The sequence below is a fragment of the Moschus berezovskii genome, chromosome 7, assembly GCF_049115385.1.
Source record: "Moschus berezovskii isolate FMDL1 chromosome 7, NW_MosBer_1.0, whole genome shotgun sequence".
Classification (NCBI taxonomy): domain Eukaryota; kingdom Metazoa; phylum Chordata; class Mammalia; order Artiodactyla; family Moschidae; genus Moschus; species Moschus berezovskii.
In genome coordinates this window covers 44827409-44853445 of record NC_142466.1, presented here as the reverse complement: position 1 = coordinate 44853445, position 26037 = coordinate 44827409, and the positions used below count along the sequence as shown (strand labels likewise).

General features: G+C 38.7%; 1 protein-coding gene across 5 annotated transcripts in view; it reads left to right on the top strand.

The window, feature by feature from the left end:
- Positions 1 to 26037, top strand: part of KDM4C (lysine demethylase 4C) — a 415025-nt gene that overhangs the window by 156019 nt on the left and 232969 nt on the right. The window contains exon 1 of one of the 5 annotated variants that reach the window (XM_088837901.1): positions 1383 to 1935. The exons of the other annotated variants lie outside the window; for them this stretch is intronic. The gene's annotated coding sequence lies outside the window, so the exon portion shown is untranslated. Of the gene's footprint in view, positions 1 to 1382; positions 1936 to 26037 lie in introns of those variants that run through there. 5 annotated transcript variants of the gene reach the window in all.

Below are 26037 nucleotides of genomic sequence, written 5' to 3'. Positions count from 1 at the left end.
ATTTTATAAAAATGAAAATGTTTATTCAAAAAAATAAACATTGGAGTTAAGAACTTAAGAGGCTTGACAGTCAAATAAGGAATACATTATGATGTTAAGGATTTTGGCATGTTTGTTTCTGAAATGAATAGTTGTTTGAATTATAGTTTTTCTAGATCTTCCACATTGTAGAATTTATTATCAACATTAGAGTTGGATAATTTTTTCAACTGATAGAATTAAATTTCTAAAGTATCTTAGATGATCCTTTTTTTTAAAACTCAAAGTCTTGGATGTACAGTTTTTGTTGTTGTTGTTTAGTTGCTAAGTCATGTCCGACTTTTTGTGACCCCATGGACTATAGCCTGCCAGGCTCCTCTGCCCATGGGATTTCCCAGGCAAGAATACTAGTGTGGGTTGCTGTTTCCTTCTCCAAGGGATCTTTCCAACTCAGGAACAAACCCACGTCTCTTGCAGTGGCAGGGGGATTCCTTACCAGTGAGTCACCTGGGAAGTCCATATATACACTGTGCTGTGGTGTGCTTAGTTCCTGAGTCATGTCTGACTCTCTTTGTGACCCCATGGACTGAAGCCCGCCAGGCTCCTCTACTTCATGGGGATTCTCTAGGCATGGCAACTGGAGTGGGTTGCCATGCCCTTTGCTATGCATAAAATAGATAACTAGTGAGAACCTACTGCATAGCATGCTCTGTGGTGACCTAAGTGGTAAGCGCATCCATAAAAGAGGGATATATGTTTATGTGTACCTGATTCACTTTGCTGCACAGCAGAAACCACCACAACATTATAAAGCAACTATACCCCAATAAAAATTAATTAAAAAATAGAACATTAGGAGAATGTTGTAAGGGATATAAGAGAATTTTTTTTTGCTATTTTTGCAACTTTTCTCCAGACTAGTTTAAAATCAAAAGCTAAGTAAAAGCAATGTGGAAGATCACTGATCACAGATCACCATAGCAAATGTTTTAATAATAATAAAGTTTGAGAATTACCAAAATGTAAAACAGACATGACACAAGTAAATGATGTTGGAAAAATGGTGCCAATAAACTTGCTCAAGGCAGGATTGCCTCAAATCTTCCTTTTGTAAAAAGTGAAGTGCAATAAAATGAGGCATGTGTATATAAATAGTGTTGCTTTACATGGACTTGATTTGCTTAGCAAATCAATGCATAGATACATTTATCCACAGATAACAGGGCTTGAGAAAAGAACTTTGACATTGAATATTTAATATTTTCATTCTTCATTTCAATGAAGCCATCATCTCTTTTGAAATTAGATAATACTGTCTTATGATAAATGAAAGTTTCCCAATGGAAATTGTTCAATCCATTGGTTGGGATTTCTGGGTTGCTCCTGGTGCTGTAGTTGACTAGTTCAGGTTGAACACACAAGTATTCTGATAAGAGAGAATGACCTTTGCTTTAATTATTTAGGAAATGGAAATGTTCCTTCTCTGGGAGTCAATGTGTAGAACGGCTCCCAAGTGGGAATAGTATTCTGAGAGGTACTGAGTATAGTGGTTACAAGCAAAGGATTTGGAGTAAATAGCCTGTAACTCTCATTCCTGCCAATTAATAACTGTATGCTCTCATTTTTTTTTTTTTTGTATGCTCTCATTTAAGGTACTTATCTCCTCTGTTCTTTAGTTTCCTCATCTGAGGTAATACCTCCCTGGTAAAGTTATTCTGAAAGCTACCTTATGTAAGGATTTTAGCACAGTGTCCAGCGCTTAGCACTGAGGAGATGTTAGTTAAATGTTTGTTATTATTGACCGGGTTTCAGGTGCTGATTCTAAAACCAGAAACATGTAATTTCTTAACATCTTTTGGCTGTTGTACTATGAAGACTGTGTGGAAATCATAGACATTTTGTCAGAGAAATAGAAGAAGGAGAAAATTACAACTACTTTACGGTTGCAGTCAATAGGTAAGAGCCGAAGGAAGAGTTTATTGGTATTCTCCTTGTTCATCATATTTACAAGACTTAATGGTCTCTTTACATTACTTTCTGGCAAATACATGCGGAAACAATGGAAACAGGGACAGACTATTTTTGGGGGCTCCAAAATCACAGCAGATGGTGACTGTAGCCATGAAATTAAAAGATGCTTGATTCTTGGAAGAAAAGTTATGACCAACCTAGATAGATAATTAAAAAGTAGAGACATTACTTTGCCAACAAAGGTCCATCTAGTCACAGCTGTGGTTTTTCCAGTAGTCATGTATGGATGTGAGAGTTGGACTACTATAAAGAAAGCTGATCGTCGAAGAATTGATACTTTTGAACTGTGGTGCTGGAGAAGACTCTTGAGAGTCCCTTGGACTGCAAGGAGATCCAACCAATCCATCCTAAAGGAAATCAGTCCTGAAAATTCATTGGAAGGACTGATATTGAAGCTGAAACTCCAATACTTTGGCCACCTGATGCTAAAAACTGACTCACTTGAAAAGACCCTGATGCTGGGAAAGATTGAAGGCGGAAGGAGAAGGGGACGACAGAGGATGAGATGGTTAGATGGCATCACCGACTCAATGAACATGAGTTTTAGGAAGCTCCGGGAGTTGGTGATGGACAGGGAGGCCTAGTGTGCTACAGTGCATGGGGTTGTAAAGAGTTGGACACGACTGAGCGACTGAACTGAATGATCTCTTAACTATACAGCTTAAATGATTTTAAAAAAGGAGCTATACAGCTTTCTAGGTTTTAAAAACAAAACATCATCATTATGATAAAAAGTTAAAAGTCATTCCTACAAAAGCAATAGCATCTATGCGTGCTTAGTCACTCCAGTTGTGTCTGACTCTTTGCAACCCCATGGACTGTAGCCTACCAGGCTCCTCCGTCCATGGGATTTTCCAGGCAAGAGTACTGGAGTGGGTTGTCATTTCCTTCTCCAGAGTAGCATCTATAATTTTTAAAGACTTGCTAGCTTCATGGTTCAGCATCTCGTAGAAGGATAATCTTTGTAGCTATACTGTAAGCTCCATGTACTTTTAGGATTTAAACACTGATCAGTAAAAAATGATTTCAAGTGGAAGAGTGTAGCCCTGATTTTGTGTTTCTAATGTTAAAATGCATTTGTTTGACTTAGAAATTCTGTATTAGTAATTGAGAATATCACTTGTGCATGTATGTTTGTGTGTGTGTATGTTTTTAATCTTAACATGAGAGTTCCAATTAGACTGCTGTCATGGATGAATAACATAAGAGCATGAGATGTTGATGTGAGGTGAGGAGGAAAGACTCCTTAAAAAAGAGCAAAAAAGGATCAGATCAGGATGTATAATATAGTTTTCTAAGGAAGTTAGAACTGGCGATCTATACACAGCCTTTCCTGTTTCCTCTCATTGTTTTTCTTGCAAAATTGAAGTTTTACAGTGAAAGTTAAAAGTTAAACTCTGAAAACAGAAAATATGGATCAGAATGTTTAAATGGATGTCTGTGTGGTTATCATGGTTAGTTGAAAGGTGCATGTTAGATCCTCCTGTGGACTGTATGGGGCAGTGTACCCCTCAGGAGAGCATTTCCCTTAGAAGTGTTTTCATCCCATTAGGGTGTGCTTTTGAAATAATGCTTTGTATTCATAAATAGTAAAGTTATTCTTGTGACTAAAATGTCTTTTCTGTGATACTGTATATTATTGGGTATTGACGTCTCTTGCAGCAGAGTGAGCAGTTTTTACCTCTTGTGCCTGTGTAGCTCTCCCTTGCTAAGAGTCCTCCCCACAAATCGAGATACAGGATAGTACATTGTCTCCTGAGTTCTGGGAACACCCCTCCCCACCTTTCTTCTTTGCCTCAGAATACATGTTTTAAATTTATTAATATCATCTTAGACAATTTCTTTCAACATTATCAGAAATTGATGACATATCTAAGTGGGACAGAACAGAGTAATATAATATTTATATACAAAGATATTCTCCAGATCTCCACTTCTTTTCTCAGTCAACAGTTTCCGTGTTTGCACAAATGTTGTATGTGTGTGTATGTATATATAATTTAATATGTATTGATATATCACATTGAATATGTCATATTTATATATTTGATACATGTATTAGATATATTTATTTCATAGCTTCGTTCCCATGTCATAACACCCACTTTAAGAGGGTTGCTTGTGATCATCCAGAGAATATTCCATCTGGATAAGGAAGATGATGGATTTACGAAATGAGTAAACTCAGGTCTAAAACTTTTTTGGAAAAACACAAAGAAACAGTAAATCTTTGGCTTTCTTTTAAAGGAAGTTAATATTTTCTTTGCTCCTCCTGTGTAAATGCTGAAAAGGTAGCTTAATAGTGTCAAAGAAAGAGACAGTTGAAACCAAGCATATAAACCTGTTTTTAGAAGATGCCTTATTTTACTAATCATTATATTTTAATCAGTTAAAGAAATGCAGAAAAGCAAAATGGCTGTCTGAGGAGGCCTTACAAATAGCTATGAATAGGAGAGAAGCAAAAAGCAAAGGAGAAAAGGAAAAATATACCCATTTGAATGCAGAGTTCCAAAGAATAGCAAGGAGAGATAAGAAAGCCTTCCTCAGTGATCAGTGCAAAGAAATAGAAGGAAAAACACCAATACAGTATACTAACGCATATATATGGAACTTAGAAAGATGATAACAATAACCCTGTATACGAGACAGCAAAAGAGACACAGATGTATAGAACAGTCTTTTGGACTCTGTGGGAGAGGGTGAGGGTGGGATGATTTGGGAGAATAGCATTGAAACATGTTTATTATCATATGTGAAACGAATCACCAGTCCAAGTTCGATGCATGATACAGGATGCTCGAGGCTGGTGTACTGGGATGACCCAGAGGGATGGGATGGGGATGGAGGTGGGAGGGGAGTTCAAGATGGGGAACATATGTGCACCCGGGGCAGATTCATGTCAGTGTGTGGCAAAACCAATACAATAATATAAAGTAATTAGCCTACAATTTAAATAAATTTTAAAAAAGCAATAAAAAGAAAAAGGAATAGAGGAAAACAATAGAATAGGAAAGACTAGAGATCTTTTCAAGAAAATTAGAGACACCGAGGGAACATTTCATGCAAAGATGGGCACAATAAAGGACAGAAATGGTATGGACATAACAGAAGCAGATGGTATCAAGAAGAGGCAAGAATACATCGAATTATACAAACAAGATCTTCATTACACAGATAACCATGATAGTGTGATCACTCACCTAGAGCTAGACATCCTGGAATGCGAAGTCAAGTGGGCCTTAGGAAGCATCACTACGAACAAAGCTAGTGGAGGTGATGGAATTCCAGTTGAACCATTTCAGATCCTAAAAGATGATGCTATGGAAGTACTGTACTCAGTATGCCAGAAAATTTGGAAAACTCAGCAGTGGCAACAGGACTGGAAAAGTTCAGTTTTTCATTCCAGTCCCAAAGAAAGACAATGCCAAAGAATGTTCAAACTGTTTCACAGTTGCATTCATCTCACAAGCTAGTAAAGTAATGCTCAAAATTCTCCAAGCAAGGCTTCAACAGTCCATGAACCGTGAAATTCCAGGTGTTCCAGCTGGATTTAGAAAAGGCAGAGGAACCAGAGATCAAATGTCCAACATTCGTTGGATCATCAAAAAAGCAAGGGAATTCCAGAAAAACATCTACTTCTGCTTTATTGACTACACCAAAGCCTTTGACTGTGTGGGTTAGAAAAACTGTGGAAAATTCTGAAAGAGATGGGAATACCAGACCACCTGACCTGCCTCCTGAGAAATCTGTATGCAGGTCAGGAAGCAACAGTTAGAACTGGTCTTGGAACAACAGACTGGTTCAAATCGGGAAAGGAGTATATCAAGGCTGTATATTGTCACCCTGCTCATTTAACTTCTATGCGGAGTACATAATGCGAAATTCTGTGCTGGAGGAAGCACAAGCTGGAATCAAGATTGCTGGGAGATATATCAATAACCTCAGATATGCAGATGGCACCACCCTTATGGCAGAAAGTGAAGAGGAACTAAAGAGCCTCTTAATGAAAGTGAAAGAAGACAGTGAAAAAGTTGGCTCGAAGCTCAACATTCAGAAAACTAAGATCATGGCATCTGGTCCCATCACTTCATGGCAAATAGATGGGGAAAGAGTGCAAGACTTTATTTTGGGGGACTCCAAAATCACTGCAGACAGGGACTACAGCCATGATATTAAAAGATGCTTGCTCCTTGAAAGAAAAGCTATGACCAACCTAGATAGCATATTAAAAAGCAGAGACATTACTTTGCCAATAAAGGTCCGTCTAGTAAAAGCTATGGTTTTCCCAGTAATCATGTATGGATGGGTGTGAGAGTTGGAATATAAAGAAAGCTGAGTGCCCAAGATTTGATGCTTTTGAACTGTGGTGTTGGAGAAGACTGTTGAGAGAGTCCCTTGGACTGCAGGGAGATCCAACCAGTCTATCCTAAAGGAAATCAGTCCTGAAAATTCATTGGAAGAACTGATGCTGAAGTTGAAACGCCAATACTTTCGCCACCTTATGGGAAGAACTGACTCATTGGAAAAGACCCTGATGCAGGGAAAGATTGAAGGAGGAAGGAGAAGGGGACAACAGAGGATGGTTGGATGGTGTCACAGACTCAATGGACGTGAATTTGTGTAAACTCCAGGAATTGGTGATGGACAGGGGGGCCTGGTATGCTGCAGTCCATGGGGTTGTAAAGAGTCTGACCCAACTGAGCGACTGAACTGAATCAGTTATATGTAACACACATCCCCTCCCTCTTCAGCCTCCCCCCAACAATGCTACCCTTCTCGGTCCTCACAGAGCACTAAGCTCGGCGCCCTGTTACACAGAAGATGCTTCCCATCAACTGTCTATTTTACACGATAGTGTATCTATGTTGTTCTACTCTGTCAGTTTGTGCCACCCTCCCTCCCTGCCCACCTCCCCACACCCCACCCAACTCGAAGATAATTTAAACAAGAACAGTCTTTGGAAACAGCTGGCTATTTAGTTGACTAAGCTATCTGTTTGGTCTTTCAGGTGGTACTGTCTTCAGCCTCCGTGGTTTTTATAGCTTCCCCTTGGGAAACCACATATTCCCAATCATCACAGCATTGCAGAGCCCGTCAAAGAGCTGTGTGTGACTTCAGAAGATTATGTGTTAGTCTTCTTTTATAAATTCTGAATGGCCTTTACTTTTGTGAAACTTATGGTTTTGGGAAGAAAGAGATTCTGAGGATGGAAGTAAGATTACTTTTCTTATACAGGCATTTGTTATCCAGATATACCAGTAATAAAATGGTAGCTCTTTCACTGAGGTTAACATACTCATGTTTCATATGATGAGGATGCATAAATCTGTTAATCCAAGTAAAATTGTTTTAGATTTTTAGTTCAGTTCAGTTCAGTCACTCAGTCGTGTCCGACTCTCCGCGACCCCATGAATTACAGCACGCCAGGCCTCCCTGTCCATCACCAACTCCCGGAGTACACTCAAACTCATGTCCACAGAGTCGGTGATGCCGTCCAGCCATTTCATTCTCCGTCATCCCCTTCTCCTCCCACCCCCAACCTTTCCCAGCATCAGAGTCTTTTCCAGTGAGTCAACTCGTCGCATGAGGTGGCCAAAGTATTGCAGTTTCAGCTTTAGCATCAGTCCCTCCAATGAACATCCAGGATTGATCTCCTTTAGAATGGACTGGTTGGATCTCCTTGCAGTATAAGGGACTCTCAAGAGTCTTCTCCAACACCACAGTTCAAAAGCATCGATTCTTCGGCGATCAGCTTTCTTCACAGTCCAACTCTCACATCCATACATGACCACGGGAAAAACCATTGCCTTGACTAGACGGACCTTGTTTGGCAAAGTAATGTCTCTGCTCTTCAATATACTATGAAGGTTGGTCATAACTTTCCTTCCAAGGAGCAAGCGTCTTTTAATTTCATGGCTGCAGTCAGCATCTGCAGTAATTTTGGAGCCCAAAAAAATAAAGTCTGACACTGTTTCCACTGTTTCCCCATCTATTTCCCATGAAGTGATGGGACCAGATGCCATGATCTTTGTTTTCTGAACGTTGAGCTTCAAGCCAACCTTTTCACTCTACTCTTTCACTTTCATCAAGAGGCTTTTGAGTTCCTCTTCACTTTCTGCCATAAGGGTAGTGTCATCTGCATATCTGAGGTTATTGATATTTCTCCCGGCAATCTTGATTCCAGCTTGTGCTTCTTCCAGCCCAGCGTTCCTCATGATGTACTCTGCATATAAGCAAGGTGACAATATACAGCCTTGACGTACACCTTTTCCTATTTGGAACCAGTCTGTTGTTCCATGTCCAGTTCTAACTGTTGCTTCCTGACCTGCATACAGGTTTCTTAAGAGGCAGGTCATGTGGTCTGGGATTTTTCATTCTTAGGTCAGATACAGTGATGTTATAGTTTTATTGCAAACATTCCTTAAAGGGTGTTGATGTTAAATTTATTTCTACCTCATTACATTGATTACAGTTTCTTAGAACTACAGAATGGATTTTTAAAAATTGATGAATAGGCATCAATGTATTTTTAATGAATGTGTTTGTTTTTAATCATATCTGTAAGGATACATTTTAATGGCATCATATGGTGATCAACAAATGACTTCCACCTTCTCTTGTAGCTCACTTTCTCTCTCATATGTGTGTGTATGTGTATATATATGTATACATACATACGTAATGCATTTTGACAGGGGAAATAATTGGCAAACAGTTACACTTTATCCTGTGTGTAGAAATCACGTTTCTTATGTCACATATGCTCTAAGCAGAGATAACAGTTTTCAACCTGTTTTCATTTGAGCTTCCAAATACGAACAGTTCCTGCACATTATTGTCCCTACTGTAGAGAGCAAGGTGAGTACAGTTTTTCAAAAGTCTTTGTGGAAATCATGACCATTCTCAATTCCACTTACAAAAATAGGACTGAAATGTTAGGGGATTAATACTAATGCAGATAAATACTTGACTTTGAAAGACTCAGACTCATCCACAAGGCAGTAATAGTCTTTAGAGTCATGTCAGCTCTAGAATTTCATACTTATATTGAAATATTGGGAAAAACATTTATATAATTTAAGCTTTCATTTCCATTATATATTTCATTTGCTTTGTATTTGAACCAAATGCTCCTAATTTACAGGCACATATGTATACGTTTATCAGTGGATACCACCTTCCGTCCCCAGTAATTAATTGCTTTATTATCATTTTAGGATCTCTCTATCTTCATAGGGTGAGCTTTATAAAATATTTATTCTTTTTTTTTTCTTTTTTTTTTAAATTTATTTTATTGGAGGCAAGTTACCTTACATTAATATATTGGTTGGTTTTGCCATACATTGACATGAATCCGCCCCGGGTGTACATGTGTTCTCTTTCTTGAACCCCCCTCCCACCTCCCTCTTCCCCATATCCTCCCTCCATGTCATCCCCGTGCACCAGCCCCAAGCATCCTGTATCATGTGTCGAACCTGGACTGGTCACTTATGATAATATACATGCTACAATGCTGTTCTCCCCAATCATCCCACCTTCACCCTCTCCCACAGAGTCCCAAAGACTGTTCTATATACCTATGTCTCTTTTGCAGTCTCATATACAGGGTTCAGGTTACCATCTTTCTAAATTCCATATATATGTGTTAGTATACTGTATTGATGTTTTTCTTTCTGGCTTACTTCCCTCTGTATAATTGGCTCCAGTTTCATCCACCTCATTAAAACTGATTCAAATGCATTCTTTTTGATGGCTGAAAAATACTCCATTGTGTATATGTACCAAAGCCTTCTATCCATTCATCTGCAGATGGACATCTAGGTTGCTTCCACGTCCTGGCTATTAAAAACAGTGCTGCAATGAACATTGGAGTACATGTGTCTCTTTCAATTCTGGTTTCCTCGGTGTGTATGCCCAGGAGTACGATCGCTGGATCATATGGCAGTTCTATTTCCAGTTTTTTGAAGAATCTCCACACTGTTCTCCATAGTGGCTGTACTAGTTTGCATTCCCACCAACAGTGTAAGAGGGTTCCCTTTTCTCCACACCCTCTCCAGCATTTATTGCATGTAGACTTTTGGATAGCAGCCATTCTGACTGGTGTGAAATGGTATCTCATTGTGGTTTTGATTTGCATTTCTCTGATTATGAGGGATTTTGAGCATGTTTTCATGTGTTTGTTAGCCATCTTTATGTCTTCTTTGGAGAAATGTCTGTTTAGTTCTTTGGCCCATTTTTTGATTGGGTCCCTTATTTTTCTGGAATTGAGCTGCAGGAGCTGCTTGTATATTTTGGAGATTAATCCTTTATCAGTTGCTTCATTTGCTATTATTTTCTCCCATTCTGAAGGCTGTCTTTTCACCTTGCTTATAGTTTCCTTTGCTGTGCAGAAGCTTTTGATTTTAATTAGGTCCCGTTTGTTTATTTTTGCTTTTATTTCCAATATTCTGGGAGGTGGGTCTTGGAGGATCCTGCTGTGATTTATGTCGGAGAGTGTTTTGCCTACGTTCTCCTCTAGGAGTTTTATAGTTTCTGGTCTTACATTTAGCTCTCTAATCCATTTTGAGTTTATTTTGGTGTATGGTGTTAGGAAGTGTTCTATTTTCATTCTTTTACAAGTGGCTGACCAGTTTTCCCAGCACCACTTGTTAAAGAGACTGTCTTTTGTCCATTTTATATTCTTGCCTCCTTTGTCAAAGATGAGGTGTCCATAGGTGCGTGGATTTATCTCTGGGCTTTCTATTTTGTTCCATTGATCTATATTTCTGTCTTTATGCCAGTACCATACTGTCTTGATGACTGTGGCTTTGTAGTAGAGCCTGAAGTCTGGCAGGTTAATTCCTACAGTTCCATTCTTCTTCTTCAAGATTGCTTTGGCTATTCGAGGTTTTTTTGTATTTCCATACAAATTGTGAGATTATTTGTTCTAGTTCTGTGAAAAATATCGTTGGTAGCTTGATAGGGATTGCATTGAATGTATAAATTACTTTGGGTAGTATACTCATTTTCACAATATTTATTCTTCCAATCCACGAACACTGTATATTTCTCCATCTATTAGTGTCCTGTTTGATTACTTTCACTAGTGTTTTATAGTTTTCTATGTACAAGTCTTTTGTTTCCTTAGGTAGATATATTCCTAAGTATTTAATTCTTTTCGTTGCAACAGTGAATGGAATAGTTTCCTTAATTTCTCTTTCTATTTTCTCATTATGAGTGTATAGGAATGGAAGGGATTTCTGTGTGTTGATTTTATATCCTGCAACTTTACTGTATTCATTGATTAGCTCTAGTAGTTTTCTGGTAGAGTCTTTAGGGTTTTCTGTGTAGAGGATCATGTCATCAGCGAACAGTGAAAGTTTTACATCTTCTTTTCCCATTTGTATTCCTTTTATGTCTTTTTCTGCTCTGATTGCTGTAGCCAAAACTTCCAGAACTATGTTGAATAGTAGTGGTGAGAGTGGGCACCCTTGTCTTGTTCCTGACTTTAGGGGAAATGCTTTCAGTTTTTCACCATTGAAGATAATGTTTGCTGTGGGTTTGTCATATATAGCTTTTATTATGGTGAGATATGTCCCTTCTATTGCCACTTTCTGGAGGGTTTTTATCATAAATGGATGTTGTATTTTGTCAAAGGCTTTCTCTGCATCTATTGAGATAATCATATGATTTTTATTTTTCAGTTTGTTAATGTGGTGTATTACGTTGATTGATTTGTGGATATTGAAGAATCCTTGCATTCCTGGGGTAAAGCCCACTTGGTCATGATGTATGATCTTCTTAATATGTTGTGGGATTCTGATTGCTAGAATTTTGTTAAGGATTTTTGCATCTATGTTCATCGGTGATATTGGCCTGTAGTTTTCTTTTTTTGTGGGATCTTTACCAGGTTTTGGGATTAGGGTGATGGTGGCCTCATAGAATGAGTTTGGAAGTTTTCCTTCCTCAGCAATTTTCTGGAAGAGTTTGAGTAGAATAGGTGTTAGCTCTTCACTAAATTTTTGGTAGAATTCAGCTGTGAAGCCGTCTGGACCTGGGCTTTTGTTTGCTGGAAGCTTTCCGATTACTTCCTCTATTTCCGTGCTTGTGATGGGTCTGTTCAGAGTTTCTATTTCTTCCTGGTTCAGTTTTGGCAAGGTGTACTTTTCTAGGAATTTGTCCATTTCTTCCAGGTTATTCATTTTATTGCCATATAATTCCTGATAGTATTCTCTAGTAATCCTTTGTATTTCTGTGTTGTCAGTTGTGATCTCTCCATTTTCATTTCTAATTTTATTGATTTGGTTCTTCTCCCTTTGTTTCTCGATAAGTCTGGCTAGTGGTTTGTCAATTTTATTTACCTTCTCAAAGAACCAGCTTCTGGCTTTGTTGATTTTTGCTATGGTCTCTTTTGTTTCTTTTGCATTTATCTCTGCCCTAATTTTTACGATTTCTTTCCTTCTGCTAACCCTGGGGTTCTTCATTTCTTCCTTTTCTAGTTTCTTTAGATGTAGAGTTAGGTTATTTAGTTGACTTTTTCTTGTTTCTTGAGGTGTGCCTGTATTGCTATGAACTTCCCCCTTAGCACTGCTTTTACAGTGTCCCAGAGGTTTTGGGTTGTTGTGTTTTCATTTTCATTCATTTCTATGCATATTTTGATTTCTCTTTTGATTTCTTCTATGATTTGTTCATTATTCAGCAGCGTATTGTTCAGCCTCCATATGTTGGCATTTTTAATAGTTTTTCTCCCGTAATTGAGATCTAATCTTACTGCATTTGGTCAGAAAAGATGCTTGGAATGATTTCAATTATTTTGAATTTACCAAGGCTAGATTTATGGCCCAGGATGTGATCTATCCTGGAAAAGGTTCCGTGTGTGCTTGAGAAAAAGGTGAAATTCATTGTTTTGGGGTGAAATGTCCTATAGATATCTATTAGGTCTAACTGGTCTATTGTATCATTTAAAGTTTGTGTTTCCTTGTTAATTTTCTGTTTAGTTGATCTATCCATAGATGTAAGTGGGGTATTAAAGTCTCCCACTATTATTGTGTTATTGTTAATTTCCCCTTTCATAGTTGTTAGTAATTGTCTTACATATTGCGGTGCTCCTATGTTGGGTGCATAAATATTTATAATTGTTATATCTTCTTCTTGGATTGATCCTTTGATCATTATGTAGTTTCCTTCTTTGTCTCTTTTCACAGCCTTTGTTTTAAAATCTATTTTATCTGATATGAGTATTGCTACTCCTGCTTTCTTTTGGTCTCTATTTGCGTGGAATACCTTTTTCCAGCCCTTCACTTTCAGTCTGTATGTGTCCCTCGATTTGAGGTGGGTCTCTTGTAGACAACATATATGGGGGTCTTGTTTTTGTATCCATTCAGCCAGCCTTTGTGTTTTGGTTGGGGCATTCAACCCATTTACGTTTAAGGTAATTATTGATAAGTATGATCCCTTTGCCATTTTCTTTATTGTTTTGGGTTCGAGTTTATATACCCTTTCTCTGTTTCCAGTCTAGAGAAGATCCTTTAGTATTTGTTGGAGAGCTGGTTTGGTGATGCTGAATTCTTTCAGCTTTTGCTTGTCTATAAAGCTTTTGATTTCTCGTTCATATTTGAATGAGATCCTTGCTGGGTACAGTAATCTGGGCTGTAGGTTATTTTCTTTCATCACTTAAAGTAAGTCTTGCCATTCCCTCCTGGCCTGTAGAGTTTCTGCTGAAAGATCAGCTGTTATCCTCATGGGGATCCCCTTGTGTGTTATTTGTTGTTTTTCCCTTGCTTTTAATATTGTTTCATTGTGTTTGATCTTTGTTAATTTGATTAATATGTGCCTTGGGGTATTTCGCCTTTGGTTTATCCTGTTAGGGACTCTCTGTGTTTCTTGGACTTGGGTGATTATTTCCTTCCCCATTTTAGGGAAATTTTCAACTATTATCTTCTCAAGTATTCTCTCATGCTCTTTCTTTTTGTCTTCTTCTTCTGGGACTCCTATGATTTGAATGTTGGGGCTTTTAATATTGTCCCATATGTCTCTAATATTGTCCTCATTTTTTAAAATTCGTTTTTCTTTTTTCCTCTCTGTTTCATTTATTTCTACAATTCTATCTTCTAGCTCGCTTATCCTGTCTTCTGCCTCCGTTATTATACTGTTTGTGCCCTCGAGAGTGTTTCTGATCTCATCTATTGTATTATTCGCTATATATTGACTCTTTTTTATTTCCTCTAATTCCTTATTGAACGTTTCTTCCATCTTCTCAATCCTTTTCTCCAGTTTATTTATCTGTAACTCCATTTTGCTTTCCAGATTTTGAATCATTTTCACAATTAAAATTTGAAATTCTTTATCGAGTAGGTTCCCTATATCTTCCTCTTTTGTTTGTGTTGGTGGGCATTTATTCTGTTCCTTTACTTGTTGGGTATTTCTCTGCCTTTTCATCTTGCTTATATTGCTGTGTTTGGGGTGGCCTTTCCGTCTTCTGACAGTTTATGGAGTTCTCTTTATTATGTAGTTACCTTGTTGTGTGTGGGGCTGGATGGGTGACTTGTCAAGGTTCCCTGGTTAGGGAAGTTTGAGTCGATGTTCTGGTGGGTGGAGCTGGATTTCTTCTCTCTGGAGTGCAATGAAGTGTCCAGTAATGAGTTTGAGATGTCAGTGGGTTTGGGGTGGCTTTGGGCAGCCTGTATATTGAAGCTCAGTGCTATTCTCCTGTGTTACTGGATAGCTTGCGTAGTATGTCTTTCACTGAAACTTGTTGACCCTTGGGTGGTGCCTGGTTTCAGTGTATGTATGGAGGCATTTGATGAGTACCTATCAATTAATGTTCTCTGGAACAGGAGATCTCTGGTGTTCTCAGGATTTGGCCTTAAGCCTCTGCCTCTGGTTTTCAGTCTTATTCTTGCAATAGGCTCAAGGCTTCTCCCTCTGTTACTTCCAAGGCAGTTCCTTCTGTTGAAAAAGCTCTTCTGTTTCTTGGTCTCCTCAATGTCTAATTCCCGTCCTGACACCAGGATGCGGTGGTGGACACTCCACCCCTCCCCCCCCCCCCCCCCCCCCCCCCCCGCTCTCCTATTCAGTCCTGCTATGGGGAGGGAGGAACAGCTAACAAATATCCCTGGGTCTGTGGGGAGTGCTCGTGGTGTCTGGCTACACTGGGAATGCTCCTGCTCGAGGCGTGTGTGCTTTCCCTGTTTATGCTGCTCAGGCTTTAGTTTGCTCTGCTGCGAGCTGGAGCTGTCCGCAGCTGGCGCTGGGTTGCATGCACTTCCCAGGTCTGAGCGGCTCAGGTTCAGGTCCTCCGGTACTCGACAAAGGTGCAGACTTGGCTGGGCCTGCGTTTTGTGCCTTCCCCGGTCCTAGCAGCTCAGGTGACCAGGCGTTTGGTGAGCACGGTCGCTGCGACTTACCGCCTTCCCGGTCCCTGCCGCTCGGTTTTCTGGGAGTACAAGCGGCGCACTTTCTCAGGCGGATATCTACTGGCCTGAACCCAAGAAGTCCTGGCCAGCAAGGAAGCCTGCCTGCAGCTTGGCACGGGAAGCCTCTCTGGGGCCGTGGCTGCCCCCGCCCCGGCGCTGGCCGCGCTCCCCGCGCTCCTCGCCCGCGTCAGAGGGGGCTGGGGGAAGGGCCGCCCACTGCCAGCTCGCTCCGCTTAGTGCCCGGTTCTGTTGGCGGGGCTGGCTTGGGGCTTTTCGCAGGCTTTTTCCAGCCCTCTCGCCCTTCAGCCTCTGCTCTGGTATCTTAAGTTCGAGCCCTCAGTTTGCCTTGGGGCGTTCAAGCCCGGTTCTCCCTCTAAGCGCTGCTGCCAGCGCCTCCCTGCCCAGCTCCCGCCTGCTAGTGAGGGGCGCGGGCGTCTTCGCCACTTCTCCACTGAGAGTTTCCTCTGGGCAGTTAGTCTGTGAGTTTTAATTATTTATGTCTTTTGTCTCCCAGTTATGCGGCCCTCTGAGGTTCCACTCGCCAGTGTTTCCAGGTGTTTGGAAACTTCTCTCTCTCTCTCTTTTTTTTTTTAAGCCTCCCTTCCTGGGATGGAGCTCCGTCCCTCCCTCTTTTGTCTCTCTTTTTATCTATTTCCTACCTCCTTTTGTCGACTATGGGCTGCTTTTCTGAGTGCCTGATGTTCTCTGCCGGTATTCAGAAGTTTTTTTGTGGGATTTACTCAGCGTTCAAATGTTCTTTTGTTGATTTTGTGGGGGAGAAAGTGGCCGCCCCGTCCTAATCCTCCGCCCATCTTCCCGTCAGCCTCTATAAAATATTTATTCTTTTACTTGGTTGTGAAACCTCAAAGTGTCCTTCCTTCTCAGATGGCTCTTACTATCTCCTCACAGAAATTAGATTGCCTTATGATGAAATAATATAATCCAAATAAAAACTTTTTAGACAAATGTTGAGTTAGTTTAATTATAGACTATCTTGATGCATTGAAGATGAAAGTGCTTTTCCTTTCTCTTTTGAAAAACAGTGCTCAATAACTTATAAGACTTGATAAAAAGTACTAATCTAGTAAAGATGTGAATATTGATTTTATTCTTCTTTCCTTGATGAATGGTGTCATGGGCAGCTAAGAAAATACATTTTTCTTAGATGAGACTAATGGCTGGTGAAGAATGAAATTGCTGTATTTCTATGAATTTTATCCTAAAATATAGGTTGGGTATAATTTTCTGTTCCATGAACAGACTCTTAAAGAAGGAACCTTATTCATTTTGTTGTAAGTCAAGATATGTGAAATTTTACTGTTTTGGTCTATCATGGACCCAGCATAGGATATTGGATGCATTTTGTTTATTCCATTTGCAATTTCTGCTATTAGAAATTAACTTGTTTTGTTTTGTGGTAATTTTTTTTATTTGAAATATAGTTGATTTACAATGTCTTAGTTTCACGTGTACAGCAAAGTGATTCAGTTATATGTACATACCTGTATATATCTATTCTTTTTTTAAAATTCTTTTCCCTTATAGATTATTACAAAACATTGAATATAGTTCTCTGTGCCATATAGTAGGTCTTTATTTGTTATCTGTTTTATAGATAGTGGTATGTATATGTTAATCCCAAACTCTTCGTTTATCCCTTCCCTGCCCGTCCACCTTTGGTAATCATTAAGTTTGTTTTCTATGTCTGTGGGTGTATTTCTGTTTTGTATATAAGTTTGCTTGTGTAATTTTGTGTAATTTTTTTAGATTCCAAATATAAATGCTATCATGTGGTAACTGTCTTTCTCTGTCTGGCTTACTTCACTTAGTATGATTATCTCTAGGTCATTCCACGTTGCTGCAAAAGGCATTATTTTACTCTTTGATGCCTGAGTAATACTCCATTGTGTGTGTGTATAGCATATCTTCTTTATCCATTGATCTCTTGATGGACATTTAGGTTGCTTTCACATCTTGGCTGTTGTAAATAGTGCTACAGTGAAATTGGGCTGCATATACCTTTTTGAATTATGGTTTTCTCTAGATATATGCCCAGGAGTGGGGTTGCAGGATCATATGGCAGGTCTATTTTTAGTTTTTTAAGGAACCTCCTTAATGTTCTCTGTGGCTATACCAATTTACATTACCAGTGTAGGGGGATTCCTTTGGCAGTTAATTTTGCCTCTGCTTGTCTGTAAAATGTCTTTATGCTGTCTTCTGGAATAGTTTTTCTCTGATTCCTATGGCTTACTATCATAAAAGATTATTTTCTAAAGCATTATAATTTTAGAAGTGAATGCACAATAGCCCTCAATTATATAAAACAAATTCATTCTGAGATTATTAATAAAATATTTTCATGAAACAATGCAATGTAGAAGCTAAAAAACAAAAAATCACCTGTTTCCCCTGAGTGTTATCAGGAGAACAGAACATGCTTGTAACCAGAGAAGCAAGAGAAAGAAAATGGAATGACTTGTTTGTTATCACATGCAACATCAGTATCTTCATACTTTTCCTCACAGCAACAGAGCCAGTGATGGCTGTCAACTCCATCACCCTGCCTTAAATATATATATATATATATATACATATATATATTTGGCTGCATTGGGCCTTTGTTGCTGAGGGCTTTCTCTAGTTTCTGTGCGACGGGGCTGCTCTCTAGCTGTGATGCATGGGCTTCTCATTGCGGTGGCGTTTCTTGTTTCAGAGCACAGGCTCTTGGTCCTGGGTTCGGCAGTCATGGTGCACAGGCCTGGCCACCTCAGGGGCATTTGGAATCTTCCTGGACCAGGGATCAAACCTGTGTCCCCTGCATTGCAAGGTGGATTCCCAACCACTGGACCATCAGGGAAGCCCACAAGGAGCCCTTTTACGGGGAGTTGGATATTAATTGACAATACAGTTGTTCCTTTTCTTTAGGAGAGGTTTTACCGTATTGAGTTTGGAGGAAAACGTAATTGCCTAAGAGTTTCAGGGAAGCAGTAGAGTGATTCTTTAAGGTGAAAACTTGTTTATCTTTTACTTTTTTAGAAGTACATTTGATTTACCATGTTAATTTCCTCTGTATAGCAATGTGATTCAGGAAAAGACTCTGATGCTGGGAAAGGTTGGGGGCGGGAGGAGACGGGGACGACAGAGAATGAGATGGCTGGATGGCATCACCGACTCTGTGGACATGAGTTTGAGTGAACTCCGGGAGTTGGTGATGGACAGGGAGGCCTCGTGTGCTGTGATTCATGGGGTTGCAAAGAGTCTGACACGACTGAGCGACTGAACCTGATATATATATATATATATATATATATATTTAAAATATTCTTTTCCATTATGGTTTATCACAGGAGATTGACTATAGTTCTCTGTATTTTCTTTAGGACTTTGTTGTTTATCCATTCTATGTATAATAGTTTGTATCTGCTATCCCAATCTCCCAATCCATCCATCCCCTCCCTACCCTACCCCTTGGCAACCACAAGTATTTTCTCTGTGTCTGTGAGTGTGAAACTGGTCTGTTTTAATTATCAAATGCATACATATATTTTGTTTCCTTTCCTCTTCTTTTTTTATTGTCTGTTTTGCCGTGTCTGTTTCTGTTTCAGTCCTCAGAGTACTTTTTCCCTCTCTGTAATTATTCCCAAACCTAGTAGCCACTAACACTTGTCATTTAAGTGGTTATGTTCTGAACCTTATGGCTACTTCTTTTACATGAGATGGCGCCCACTTGTGTTTTATAGCATGTCACGAACACAGCTAGTGGAGATGATGGAATTCCAGCTGAGCTATTTCAAATCCTGAAAGATAATGCTGTTGAAGTGCTGAACTCAATATGCCAGAAAATTTGGAAGACTCAGCAGTGGCCATAGGACAGGAAAAGGTCACTTTTCATTTCCGGTCCCAAAGGAAGGCAATGCCAAAGAATGTCCAAACTACCGCACAGTTGTACTCATATCATGTGCTAACAAAGTAATGCTCAAAATTCTCCAAGCCTGGCTTCAACAGTACATGAACTGAGAACTCCCAGATGTTCAAGCTGGACTTAGAACAGGCAGAGGAACCAGAGATCAAATCGCCAACATCTGTGGGTCATTGAAAAAGCAAGAGAATTCCAGAAAAACATTTACTTCTGCTTCATTGACTGTCCTAAAGCCTTTAACTGTGTGGATCACAGCAAACTGTGGAAAATTCTTAAAGAGGTGGGACTACCAGACCACCTTACCTGCTTCCTGAGAACCTGTTTGGAGGTCAAGAAACAGCTGGACATAGAGCTGGACATAGAGTAATGGAGTAGTTCCAAACTGGGAAAGGAGTACGTCAAGGCTGTATATTGTCACCCTGCTTATTTAACTTATATGCAGGGTACATCATGAGAAACGCTGGGCTGGATGAAGCACAATCTGGAATCAGAATTGCCGGGCGAAATATCAATAATCTCAGATATGCAGATGATACCACCCTTATGGCAGAAAGCAAAGAAGAACTGAAGAGCCTCTTGGTGAAAGTGAAAGAGGAGAGTAAAAAAGTTGGCTTAAAGCTCAATATTCAGAAAACAAAGATCATGGCATCCAGTCCCATCACTTCATGGCAAATAGAAAAACAGTGGAAACAGTGACAGATTCTATTTTTGGGGGCTCCAGAATCACTGCAGATGGTGACTGCAGCCATGAAATTAAAAGACGCTTGCTCCTTGGGAGAAAAGCTATGACCAACCTAGACAGCATATTTAGAAGCAGAGGCGTTACTTTGCCAACAGAGCTCCATCTAGTCAAGGCTATGGTTTTTCCAGTAATCATGTATGGATGTGAGTGTTGAGTTGGATTATAAAGAAAGCTGAGCGTCAAAGACGTGATGCTTTTGAACTGTGGTGTTGAAGAAGACTCTTGAGAGTCCCTTGGACTGCATGGAGAGCCAACCAGTCCATCCTAAAGGAAATCAGTCCTGAATATTCATCGGAAGGACTGACGTTGAAGCTGAAACTCCAATACTGTGGCCACCTGATGGGAAGAGCTGACTCATTGGAAAAGACCCTGATGCTGGGAAAGATTGAAGGCAAAGGGGACGACAGAGGATGAGATGGTTGGATGGCATCACCGATCCAATGGACATAAGTTTGAATAAACTCCAGGAGTTGGTGATGGACAGGGAGGCCTGTAGTTCTGCAGTCCATGGGGTTGCAAAGAGTTGGATATGACTGACTGACTGAACTGGACTGAACTGAACCCATTACTTCATGGCAAATGGATGGGGAAACAATGGAAACAGTGAGAGACTTTATTTTCTCTAACCTGCTTATTATCTTCTTATGTGTCTATCTATTACAGTTACATGGAGACGCTTTAATCAGTATTTAGAGCCTCCTCTGGGTGTGTGAACTGTGTATTTGTATTTTTTCCAAGCTTGTCAGGAGATTGTAATATGTATCAGATTTGAGATGGTAATATTTATCAGATCTGAGAGGGTAATATGTATCAGCACTGAGATGGTATTATGTATCAGATCTGAGAGGGTAATATTATCAGCTCTGAGAGTTAATAGTATCAGATCTGAGAGGGTAATATATATCAGATCCTAGAGGGTAATATATATCAGATCTGAGAGGCACTGCTGTAAACACTCAGAATCATTTGCATTTGTGCCTGGGTTTTCATTTTGTTTTTATTGGTCTCTTCATGCCATAGTTGTTTCTTATTCATATAGTTTTGCTCATTATTAGGCTTCCAAATGTAATTTGATTTCTTTTTACTCTGGAAGAGATGCTCTATTTCCTTTATTCAGTTGAGTTTCAGTCTAGCACTATAAATTGAATTCCCATTTTTATGGTTACTTCTGAAAGAAAGTAAAGTTACCTTATATTAATTGTAATGCTGCTGCTAAGTCACTTCAGTCGTGTCCGACTCTGTGTGACCCCATAGACGGAAGCCCACCAGGCTCCCCCATCCCTGAGATTCTCCAGGCAAGAACACTGGAGTGGGCTGCCATTTCCTTCTCCACTTAATTGTAATATCACTTTTTAATTTGTAGCTTTAAGAGTTACTAACTAGTAGCATTAAAATAAAAGTTTACTGTTTTGTGGTTTATGCAAAAATTGGTTTTTTTCTGCCTAAAATATTTTATTAAAAATTTTCTTCCATTTTTATTGAGATATAATTAACTTTAAACACTGTATAAGCTTAAGGTATTCAGCATAATGATTTGATTTACATACATCATGAAATGCTTACCGTAATAAATTTAGTGAACATCCATTACATCATGTAGATATAAAATTAAAGATATAGAAAAAAAAAGTTTCTCCTCATGGTGACAACTCTTAGGATTTACTCTTCAGATGTGATGGCAGTGTTAATTATATTTATCATGTTTCACATTACATACATAGTACTTACTTATTTTATAACTGGAAGTTTGTACTTTTTAATTACCTTCACCTAATTCCTCTTGCCTAAACCTCAGCTCTGGTAACCACAAATCTGATCTCTTTTTTTTTCATAAGTTTGTTTCTGAAGTGTACCTGACCTATAGTGCTATGTTAATTCTTTTTGCATAGCATAGACATTCAGTATTTCTATACATTTCAAAATGATAACCACAATAAATCTACAGAAGATCAAAGATACTGCATAATTTGATTTCTTTTTAATATGAATAACTTTTCAAAGCTGCCTAAATTCTACAGCAATTATTAGGTAGCATTCATTAGTTTCAGTTAACTCCTTAACAGAGACACAGCAGTAGTGGTAATTCCTTGTACCAGATATTTGATACATGTGAACAAAAGAATTAGGCTCTGAGAGAGATATATATATATATAAAATATATGTCATGCATATGTCATATATACTATATATAATGTAATATACAATATCAGATACATGTATATACAATTAGACCTGTCTTGCCTGGAGAATCCCATGGACGGGGGAGCCTGGTGGACTGCCGTCTATGGGTTCACACAGAGTCGGACATGACTGAAGCAACTTAGCAGCGGCAATAGCAGAAACGTAAATGGTAATAATATGGAGATGATATATATGACTTTTCCATTTTTCTCATTCCTAACTTTTTTAGAATGAAGGAAAGAGATCAAGTATGTTATAAACCGCTATTCTTTTTGGATTTTAAGATATTGTATTCAACTCTGGATTAATGGTTAAAGGGAAAGCAGAGACATTTTATGCTTTTATTCTCTCAGTATATTACATTTCATTTAACATGCCATTCTCAAACAGGTTCTAGGTATGTTTGGCTTTTTCTAGCCTATAGGATTCACATTTCTTGATAGTTAACTTTGCAACTTCCAAGGCCACCTATGTGCCTTTGAGCTGTAAATTAAAAACCCACAATGTACCCTGTTTCCTGGACTCAGAAACCCAATAGTAGTTCCTTGCAGCTACAATCTAATTATGTTCAGTTTCTCATAGGGAGATTGATACATCCTATGACATTTGGGTAGCACTTATTGCATCTTGTTTGTTATTGGGAGTTGACTTTCTAAGAAATTGAGGAATGTCTTGGGAACTGGCATCAAGAATGCCTACATATGGTGGAGGCTGTTAAGTATTTCCTTTAACTAGAATTGACTAATTGATTATTTTAGCTGTTAAACTGTTGAAACTATGTGCAACCTATAGGTCAGTATAATAGGACAGCAACTTACGGGTATAATGACATTGAGAAAAATACATTGAGAATTTGACAATTATTTTAAATACATTTAAGTATAAAATAAGCATGCAGCACAGAGATATTCAAATTAATTATCAAATGAAAGAGAAATCTGTGCGATTTACTTTAGTACTTGTTAGTAAATTGGGTGTAAAATCATACTAGCAGTAACTAGCAATACTATTTAAAGATTTGTGTTATTAATATACAGTTTATGGACATGTTTTGTCAATTTCAGTGTATTTAGATGTCTTCTCTTCATTTTTTTTATTTTATTTTTTTTAACGTGGGAAAACTTTTTTTTTTTTGGGAAAACTTTTTTATAAAAATGTATTTTTGGCTGTGCTGGGTCTTCATTGCTATTCTCTAGTCGTGGCAAGCGGGGCTTGTTCTCTAGTTGCCAGGTGTGGGCTTCTTAGTGTGATGGCTTCTCTTGTTGGGGAGTATGGGCTCTAGGGCTCGTGGGCTTCAGCAGTTGCAGCACATGGGCTCAGTAACTATGCCTTCTAGACTCTAGAGCACAGGCTCAATAGCTGCGGCATATGGGCCTGTTTGCTCTGCAGCATGCGGGATCTTCCTGAACCAGGGATTGAACCCATTTCTCCTGCATTGGCAGGCAGATTCTTTCCCACTGAGCCACCAGAGAAACCCTCTTTGTTCTTTAAATATTAGGAGCAGAATAATAAAAATTTTGAAAATTGGCCTTGCTTTGCTGTCATTTAGTTCATAATTTAATACAATAACTAGACGTTATAAGAATGAACTTGAATTGACTTAAAATATATTGCTGGTGACAGATAAAGTGGTCTAATCTTTATGAAAGAAAAGTTACAAAAATGTCTGAAAAACTTTAAAAAGTTTGCATATCCCATGATCTGGTATTTTATGTCTAAGAATTTTATCTAAGGAAATAGTTACACATGTAAGATTTTATTTGTAAATATGTTCAACTCATCTTTATTTGTAACAGTAAAATAAGACAGAAACCTGACAGCACTACTGTATGTAACAGTAGAGGATTAGTAACGTAAATCAGGGTGCTGTTATGTAGGAGAATACAGTTGGCCCTCCCTATCTGTGGCTTCAGCATCCATGGATTCAACTAACTACGGATCAAAAATATTTGGAAAAAGAATCCAGAAATTTCTAAAAGCAAAACTTGAATTTGCTGGGGCATTTACATTGTATTAGGTATTATTAGTAATCTAGACATGGTTTAAACTATATAGGAGGATGTGTGTAAGTTATATGTAAGTACTTAAAAAAAAATACCCCATTTTTAAAAAGGGACTTGAACTTCTGTGAATTTTGATACCTGCGGTATTGGAGGTGGGGTGGAGTTCCTAGAAGAGAGTACAGTCTCCACTGAGAGATGACTGTACTGTGGAACTGTTGTGAAAGAAACACCAGATGCAATTTTATTCTAGTGACATAAGTGCGTTTGTAAAGGTGATTGCAAGAAAACCACATTAAGTGGTTATATAATTCTCGCCAGGTATTTACTGTTTTCCTCATGGTATTTTTTGTCACTTTTCAGCATTACTCAACTGAGTTTTAACTTTGCAGTTGGGGTGGGGAGGCCCAACACATATTTTTTTAAAGGTTTTATTTCTTGAGAAGACTAGTACTTGCATTTTTATGTGATTTTTTTTTTTCTAAATGACTTAAGATATGACTTTGGAGAAGGAAGTGGCAACCCACTCCAGTGTTCTTGCCTGGAGAATCCCAGGGACGGGGGAGCCTGGTGGGCTTCCGTCTATAGGGTCACATAGAGTCGGACACGACTGAAGTGACTTAGCAGCAGCAGCAAGATATGACTATGATAATATATAATGAAATTTAATGTTATCTGAGCCATTTTCATGATTAATTGATACTTTTCTATTTTAGATGTTACAAAGTTCCTTGCCAACTTTTCTCTGTGAAATAGCTGGACTTGGCAATAGATCTTTTTTGTTCATTTCAGCACATTTTGTGAATGAATATTTATTATGAAAAGCATCAAGCATCTTTTTTCACTAAGACAACCAGAGAGTTCTCACTCGATTGAGCTGATGGCTTATAATAGTCTGTTTATTTAATCTCTTTTGCTTGCTCAGTAACTTTGATCCACAGTGGAGTAAAGGCTCTCCCAGCCTTTATTTTTTGAAGATAAAATTGAAAGATTTCAACATGATTTATTCTGCTTTGACCTATGTTTTGATTTAACTTGGCTGTTTGCGTTCATTTTTAAGAGAAATAGTTAATCCTTCCAAAGCAATAATCTAATCAGCTCCTTTGTTTTTCAAATTGCTCTGGAGACAGTCCTAAGCTGCCTAGATTACAAAGCTTTCTTTTATTAGAGTATGAAATACAAAATTGACTTTGATAGCTCATTTGGAAAACTATGTTTAAGAGAGTAACATTTTGTTTCAAATAAGTCTCACTGTACAAGGTTATACAAACATTTCTCCTTTTCCAATTCATGCTGACCTTTTCCTGCTGATTCTCAGGTATGAATAGTGAGCTTTGAGAGAACTAAGGATTTTTTTTTTCCCAAGTGCGGTTATGGAATTAATTCTGGGTGATAGTAGTAAATACACTGATTTTCCTAATATTCTGCTATCTCATTGGGTATCACATCACATTCTTTCAAGTGTAATTGTTGGGGTATCAGTAAACAAGATTTCCCACAGAGGCTGTCTGTGCTCTTTCACTCCATTCTCAAATGTTACCTTGCATTCTGTATCCACATTGACGGGCCAGGCAGTACCCCTTCTCACTGAACCTCCCTACCCTTCCATCCTTCCATTGTCTAGCAGTTTTGATTCTGTGTATCTTTCAGTGTCTGCTTCAACTCGCATGAGCCCCCTTCCCCATGACTTGTTCCTGGGACTGTCTGAGTATGTTCTGTAATTGGTTATATAAATGCCTTTGTTGTTCGCTAGTTTTTATGTTCTCAGAAGAGTGGAGCTGTGCTTTTATT